The 7,418-nt window shown below is 53.6% G+C and overlaps 1 pseudogene; it reads right to left on the minus strand.

The window, feature by feature from the left end:
• Positions 1–351: 351 nt before the first annotated feature.
• Positions 352–2,872, minus strand: LOC119286110 (annotated as a pseudogene).
• Between the last annotated feature and the right edge of the window lie 4,546 nt (positions 2,873–7,418).

A 7,418-nucleotide genomic window follows, 5' to 3' on the forward strand; every position in this document is an offset into this window, starting at 1 on the left:
GCTTACGAAATGGCTTCACACATGACACAGACTGCACGATCTGCGAACGATACACAGTGTGCATGCATCAGCTAACAGAAAAACCAACTCCTTCCTGTGCACACGTCGCCTGCAATTTCATCGTGTGTATAGCATCGCTCTTTTGCTTATTGACTAATCACCCCGAAGCTCGGTTATAATCCTCAATCATAGTCTGAATCCTTTCTGCTCCTTTCTTAGAGGCTTCAAAGAAAATAATGCAATCGTCCGTGAAAAAGTTGTGACACCCAGGGGGCATGTGCATGTGCATGGATGAAACATCCTTTAGATCGTTATTTTTTCTTTAGCTTCCAAGATATATAAATCCATGTCTCACTCAATCTTGAGCTGAGGAATTAAAGGCGAGGATTCTACGTAACAGTTTGGAGGGTCAGGCAGTGCCTCAACCTCAGCCCCGTTCCTGGTCTCCAGCATCCGCACCACTTGGTGCATGGTCGGCCGCAGCTGCGGGTTCGGCTCGATGCACCACAACGCCACGCGCGCGAACTGCTCCACCCTCTCCATGTCCTCCACGGTCTCAACGCCCGCGTCGTCATCCAGCATCAGCTCCGTCCTTCGCGCGACCACTAGCTGCACCGCCCAACCGAACATCGTGACCGTCTCATCGTCATGTACCGTGCCCGGCGGCAGGTTGTCGTGCACCACGCGCTCCTGGCACCTCCGGCAGCAGATCATCTCCAGCAGCACGACGCCGAAGCTGTACACATCCGCCTTGGTGTCGACGCGTTTCGCTGCGGAGCCACTCGGGCGCGATGTACCCTCTGGTGCCCCTGATGTGGGTCACCATGGTGTGCACCTGCTGGCTCCCCAGCAGCTTGGAGATCCCGAAGTCGGTGATCCTAGGGACGCCACGGTCATCTAGCAGGATGTTGTCAGGCTTGATGTCGCAGTGGATGATGGGGGCGCTGCAGCCGTCGTGGAGGTACTCGAGCCCCCGGGCGATGGCGACGGCGGCCTCGGCACGCCAGCACCATGGAGGCCGCCTCTCTTGGTTCGCGAAGAGGACTCCGCGGAGCGACCCGCCAGGCATGAACTCGAAGACCAGCATTCGGTGCTTGCCTTCTTTGCAGTAGCCGATCATACGGACCAGGTTCCGGTGGTGGATCTGCCCGATGGACTGCACCTCGTTGGTGAACTCTTGCTCGCTGTACTCATTCGAGTCGATGAGCTTCTTCACCGCGATGGGGTGCGGCTGCGGCGATCTGATCGTCCCTTTGTAGACCTCCCCGAAGCTCCCTTTGTCCAGCAGTTTCTCAAAGCCGTTGGTGGCTTGGTGTAGCTCCTTCCAGCTGAACGCTCTCACACCAGAGCTCAACGGCCGCCGGCTATCATCGTGCCCGACGAGGTAGCGCCGTGCCACGAGGCCGCTGATGGTGATCAACAAGAGGCAGGAGACGCAAAGGGCGGCGATCTTGTAGGGACGCATCATCTTTCTCTTTGCCGCCGACGGTCCATCCGTGTAAGGAGTATTCCCCTTGCGCACTTTGATCAGCGTCGTCGTCGTGACGTCGTCAGCCCGCCGGCCATACGTGAGCGCCCCCACCTCTGCGCAGTCGGATCCGTCGATCATCAGCGCCGCCGCGCAGTAGCAGTGGCTGAGGCAGTAGCTCCTGCACTGCTGCTCCGTGACCGACGGGTACTTCTTGTGGTACAACGAAATCTCCCAGGTGGTGTTGGGCATCTCGACGAGCGAGAACTCGTCGGAGCTGCCGTTCTCCCCGCCGCAGCTGCTGTGCGGCTCCAACTCCGGTGTGCAGCCGCTGTCGGTGTGTTGTGCGTCGACGTAAGTGTACCCACTCGGGCACAGGCAGCTGAGCCGATCTCTGGTCTCCACGCAGTACGACCCCGGGCCGCACAAGCCCTGCCTCAAGGACGTAACCTTGGTGCAGCCTCCATCGCCGGGGAGCGCTCCCGACACCGTCCAAGGCGTGTTTCCGCCGCCGTTTCTAGGGCGGGTGTAGGTGCGGACGATGCCGTCGGTGTCCATCCTGGCGAACTGCAAGTAGTCGCCGCCATTGGTGCCGAAGCTGCTCGCCGTCGGCGAAATCAAGCTGTGAATGGTGCCATTGTGAAGCGTGTAGTTGAGAAAGCCCCGGTCGTCCAGGGTGACGGTCGTGTTGTCGCCGGAGCCGTACGTGTTGGTGGCCCAGTAGGAGTTGTGCTGTATGTGACCGGTGAAGAGGTCGATGCAGAGGACGACGTTGCCGTCGGGCTGGGCTGCCAGGCTGAACCGCCCCGTGGCGAACTCCGCGTCTGCGCGCTTGGAGAAGAGATACCCCCCGAACGAGGAACCCGGCGTCGGTGCCAGGGGCTGCCCGGGCAGCAGCGTGTCCGTCGGGTACTGGAAGTTCTCCCAGAGCACGGTGTCCCCGTCGCCGCCGAGGAATCGGACGTTGCCAGAGTCGCTCAGCGCGAGCACGGACCCGCGCTGCATGCTGCGAGTCGGGGCCCTCCACAGCTCCTGGCTGCCGCCGTCGGTGAGCGTGAGGTGGCCGTCGGCCGTGACGCTGAGGACGGACTTGGCGGTGGCGATGGGCGTGTCGCCCATGGTCGTCTTTTTCGCGAACCACACCACGGACTGCGGCTGCGGCTGGGAGGAGGTGCCGTTGCCGTCGTCCCCGAGGCGGAACCACGTGGCGAGGATGAACTTGGTCGGGTCGGAGTCAAGGGCGCGGAAGCCGAAGGCAAAGCCGCCGGAGGGGCTGGTGATGTACCGGGGCGGCGTCAGGGCGTCTCCCGCGGTCAGGTTGGTTCGCGCCGTGGCCGCCGGCAGCAGGCCGGTTTGCTGGGCGGCGAGGCAGAGGAGAGCAAGGCGGGGCAGCAGCGTCTGCATGGTCGTACGTACGTACGTGCTGCTGCTCGTCCGTAACCTCTGACACTGGTGAAAAAAGGGCCTTTGGTCGCGGTTCGCAACTGCCATTAGTCGCGGTTGCGCAACCGCGACCGAACGGGCGCGACTAACCCTTTAGTCGCGGTTGCTTAAGAACCGCGACTAAAGGCCCGTCCACGTGGGCGTCAGGTGGCCGTCGGGGCGGAGGACCTTTAGTCGCGGTTCTTCTGACCAACCGCGACTAAAGGCCGCCGCAGGTTTAGGGTTTTAGCCCCCCCCCCCTTAAACTTGTTTTCTGTTTAATTTGTATTGTTTTATTTTTTTTGTGCTTTATTTTAATTTTGAAGGAGTTTCACATATTCTACGGTACTACATACATGCATATGAATGTACAATTTCAAACAAATTTGAAATTAGAACAAAAAGAATTCAAGAGGAATATACAATATATATTCAATATCATCGGATGACCATATACAATTTTGAACAAGTTTCCATACATAATTTAATGCATATAAAGTTCTACGTCCTCGTAATGGTGTTCTCCTTTAGGATGGAGGACTTCCCTCCTGAACCATCCAGCTAGTTCCTCTTGAAGTGGTCGGAAGCGAGCTTCTGGACTAAGCATCATCCGGAGGTTATTCCTCTAAGCATTGGTATCACTCGGAACCCGCTCAGAGGTGTATCTCCGGATCATCTCACAGACATAGTATGCACATAGATTGGTCCCCGCTGGCTGAATATCCTCACCATTCTTAGCCTTTGCCCTTTTGAATTCTAGCTCTTTTTTGAATTCACCGACCTTTGTATCTACGAACCGTCTCCAAACCCTACGAGGCAAAGAAAATTAAATGAACAAGAGAGTTATTAGTTACTTGATATTAGGAAATGAACGAAATAGGCCGATCGATATAGAGCGCAAATGAATGAAAATAATTACTTCTGCAGCATTCTTCTCATGTCGACCCAAAGCTTTGGATCCTTATTCAGAGAGTCGTGGACGAGACATTCTGAGGTGTCAACTTTAATTACTAGCAGAATCCAGTGGAACCTGCGGACACGATACATGCACAGTACGTCATGCATAACTCATCGATTAGCCGGCCACATACCATGCATGGAGTAAACAAAAAAGAATGTGCTCAAGACAGAAACACTCACCCAAAATGGTAAGGAAATAGAATATCACTTTTGAGTTCCTGCTGTGTAAGAAACTGCCACAGGTCTGCCTCCATGTCGGCGGGGTGATGCTCCAACACATATCCATTAACGATGTGTGGGTCAATGAACCCAACATTATGGATGTTCCTTACTCTGCATTCCTTAATCTTCATTCTGCATGTATAATAACGGACACAACAATATAGTTAGGACATATATATAGTGCAGGCAATATGAACGAGATGGGGTAGAAATAAATCACTTACAGAACGTAGCAACTGATGATAGATTTGTCGAGCTCGCGCAGATTGAAAAGCTGGAACAATTCACTCAGATGAATTTGTACATAGTAATGTTTGAAGTGATGCTCATATCTAACTTCCGCATAAATATATTCTTTGGCGTTTTTATTTTTTATGTAACCCTTGTACCATTTCAGCAGACCTTTCATTTGTGGAGGTAGATCCTGTTCCTGCGCAGGCTCGACGAGAGGCCCATTCTTCACATATGTAATTACTACCTCCTTCACTGGCAACTCATCAAGGCCTAACAGTTAACGAAGAGTAATACCTAAGTTGGCCGCTTGTTCTCTGGCACTCATTACAGTCAATCCATGTGCTGCCGCAGCTGCTATGATATCGGGGTCATCCGGACCGGCGGCTTTCACTATAAGCGGGGCAATCGATTGTTTACTTTGTTCCCCGAGCTGGGCAACTCGTTTCCCGCTTTTTTTACTTTCTAATTCCGTTTTCTCGGCCTCCTCCAAGGCTTTGTTCTCCTGGTTCTCCGCCCGCTCTTTCTTCTCCTTCAACATGAGTGCCTGCCTACGAAGTTCACGTGCATAGTCGTCAGGCAGATTCTTCGTGGCTTGGGACGGTGTGCTCAAAAATGACTTAGCCCACTTCTTTTGCTCATCAGAAAATACTGGCTTGGGCTCGGGCTCTCTTTTCTTCTTGCAGTCCGCCTTCCATTTCTCATGATCAGCAGCCGCGGCCGCGGCAGTTTCCTCGGCACTACGTTCCCAAGGCCTTGTGGGGAGAGGCTTCAATGATGGATCTGGTACCTTTGTGGTCTTAGGTACATAAGGGTCCGGGTTAATAATCCAGGACTGCTTCTGCTTCTTTGCCGGAGGTGGATTGGGGGGCGGCGTCTGATCACCCGCCGGACGAGGACTGGGGGGCGGCGTCTGATCACCCGCCGGACGTTGTGGACTGGGGGGCGTCGGCTGACGTGACGGAGGTGTAGGTGAACCGCAACCACCGTAGGGGGGTGGACTTGTTGTCCTTGGCGCCTCGCCTGGAAACTTGATAAACTTCTTTTGCCATAGAATGAAATGGCGCTTGACATCTCCAAGTCTTTTCTCCCCTTCAGGTGTAGCAATGTCAATCTCCAGGTCCTCAAACCCTTGGACTATGTCCTCCACCGTGACACGAGCATAGCCATCTTGAATGGGGGTGTTGTGGTGGAGTGCTCCAGGTAAACATGGTAAAGCACTGCCGATGGCTACCTTCACGGACATGTTCCTGATAGGATAATACAGATGACATTCTTTCATCTCCTTTATATCGTCCACGGGGTAGCGAGGAGGCTCCGGTGCAGTAATTTCGACCACCAGAGGCTCCGGTGCAGTAATTTCGACCACCAGAGGCTCCGGTGCAGTAATTTCGATCGTCGGTGCATCTGCACCAGCCGGTGGGGCCTCCGTGGAAGCCACACTGCTTCTCCGCTGCTGGCTTCTGAGATCCGCTGGATGATCTTCATGCTGCGCCCGAGCTGCATCTCGTTCGGCTACTAGTACACTCACGGTTTTCTTCATCACATCCATTTCCGATGCCAACCGCGCCACAACATCTGCTTCCCGATCCATCTTTCTCTTCCGGCTTCTGTAACCGTACGGGTCATCGTTCTGGGGGAACCCTATTTTCCACGGAATGTGCCCCATGCCTCGTACACGTCCTCCGTGTTCAGGATTCCCGAGGGCTTTTGTCAGCGCGTCGTTCTCTCTGTTGAACTTGATCTTCCCCTCTTGAGCATCCCTCATTGCGTCAATAAGGGCTTGGGTGGGTTTAATTATTTTGCCCCGGTAAACACAGTCCCCTGTCTCCGGGTTCAGCGTTCCCCCATGCCCGTACCACCAGCTTTTGGCCCTTGGGTCCCATCCCTCCGTACCTGGACGGATTCCTCGCGCCCTCAGCTCGTTCTCCATCTTCTCCCACCTAGGCTCCCAAAGGCGATACCCTCATGGCCCCATAATATGATTGTACTCCTTCTTAGCCGCATTTTCCTTATTTTTTTCGATATTTGAATGAACTGCTCCGATTTCTTTTGCTTCACAAATTCTGGCCAATCATGTTTCAGTTTCTCATATTGTCCTTTGAAATCCGGAGTCTTGTTCTGCTTGACAAAGTCATGGGCTAGATTTTGCTTGAATTTCCGGAATGCGTCGGCCATCTTATGAAGAGCGAACTGTTTGACTAGCCTCCTCCTCTCCTTGTTTTCCTCAATCTTGTTACCCTCCTCATCGAATTTGTTGTATTCCGGAGGTAGAACGAAATGTTCCATAAGCTTTTTGAAGCAATCTTTTTTTGTTCTCTTATCGACAAAAGTGAAACCAGCAATTCGTGCCTTCTTTGGCATATTCCACTCCTGGACGGTGATCGAGACGTTGTCTCTAACAATGGCTCCGCATTGGTTGACAAACTTGGTGGCGTTCTTGCGGGGCTCCAGCGGCCTGCCGGTTGCACTGTCGACAACCTCGATGGTGCATGTTTCTCCTTGTTTCATCGTCTTGGTTGCGCCATGCTTTGACGACGTACTCGATTGTTTTGACGATCCGGCCGAGGGCTAAAATAAGAAAGAGAGTCGCGCGCGTTAGTCCACACATATTTATTCAAATCAGTTAGTTTGTATCACCAGAGGCTCAATGTATATATATATACCTCGGCGCCGGAGGTGGTTGCTACTTCCATTTGAAGATCGTCGTTTATCGACGTTTGTTCGGCATCATCTTGCTGACGGCGCCCTTCATCTTCACCGTCAAGGTTCAGATAAGAAGAGATATCATCTTCTTCTTGTCCGGTCGGCACATATAGAATATCGCCGTTTATGATGCCGAACATATGTGCTTCACCGTCCGGATCATAGTTGTCCATAATCGGGTCTGCTCTATCGTCCGCCATTATGTCAGTCCTGAAAACATGTAGTAAAAACAAATTAATTAAGTGAAGAAGGGGGCGGTGGCGGTGGCGGTGGCGAAAGGGCGGTGGCAAAAGGAGGGGGCGAGGAAGGGGTGGAAGAGGGTGTCGCGGTAGAGCGCGAGACGGGGCGGCAGACGACGGCGTCACGGAGAGGGAGGCGAGGACAACACACATTTATAACCGCGCGCATC

This window comes from Triticum dicoccoides, chromosome 4A (genome assembly GCF_002162155.2).
Source record: "Triticum dicoccoides isolate Atlit2015 ecotype Zavitan chromosome 4A, WEW_v2.0, whole genome shotgun sequence".
NCBI classification, from domain to species: domain Eukaryota; kingdom Viridiplantae; phylum Streptophyta; class Magnoliopsida; order Poales; family Poaceae; genus Triticum; species Triticum dicoccoides.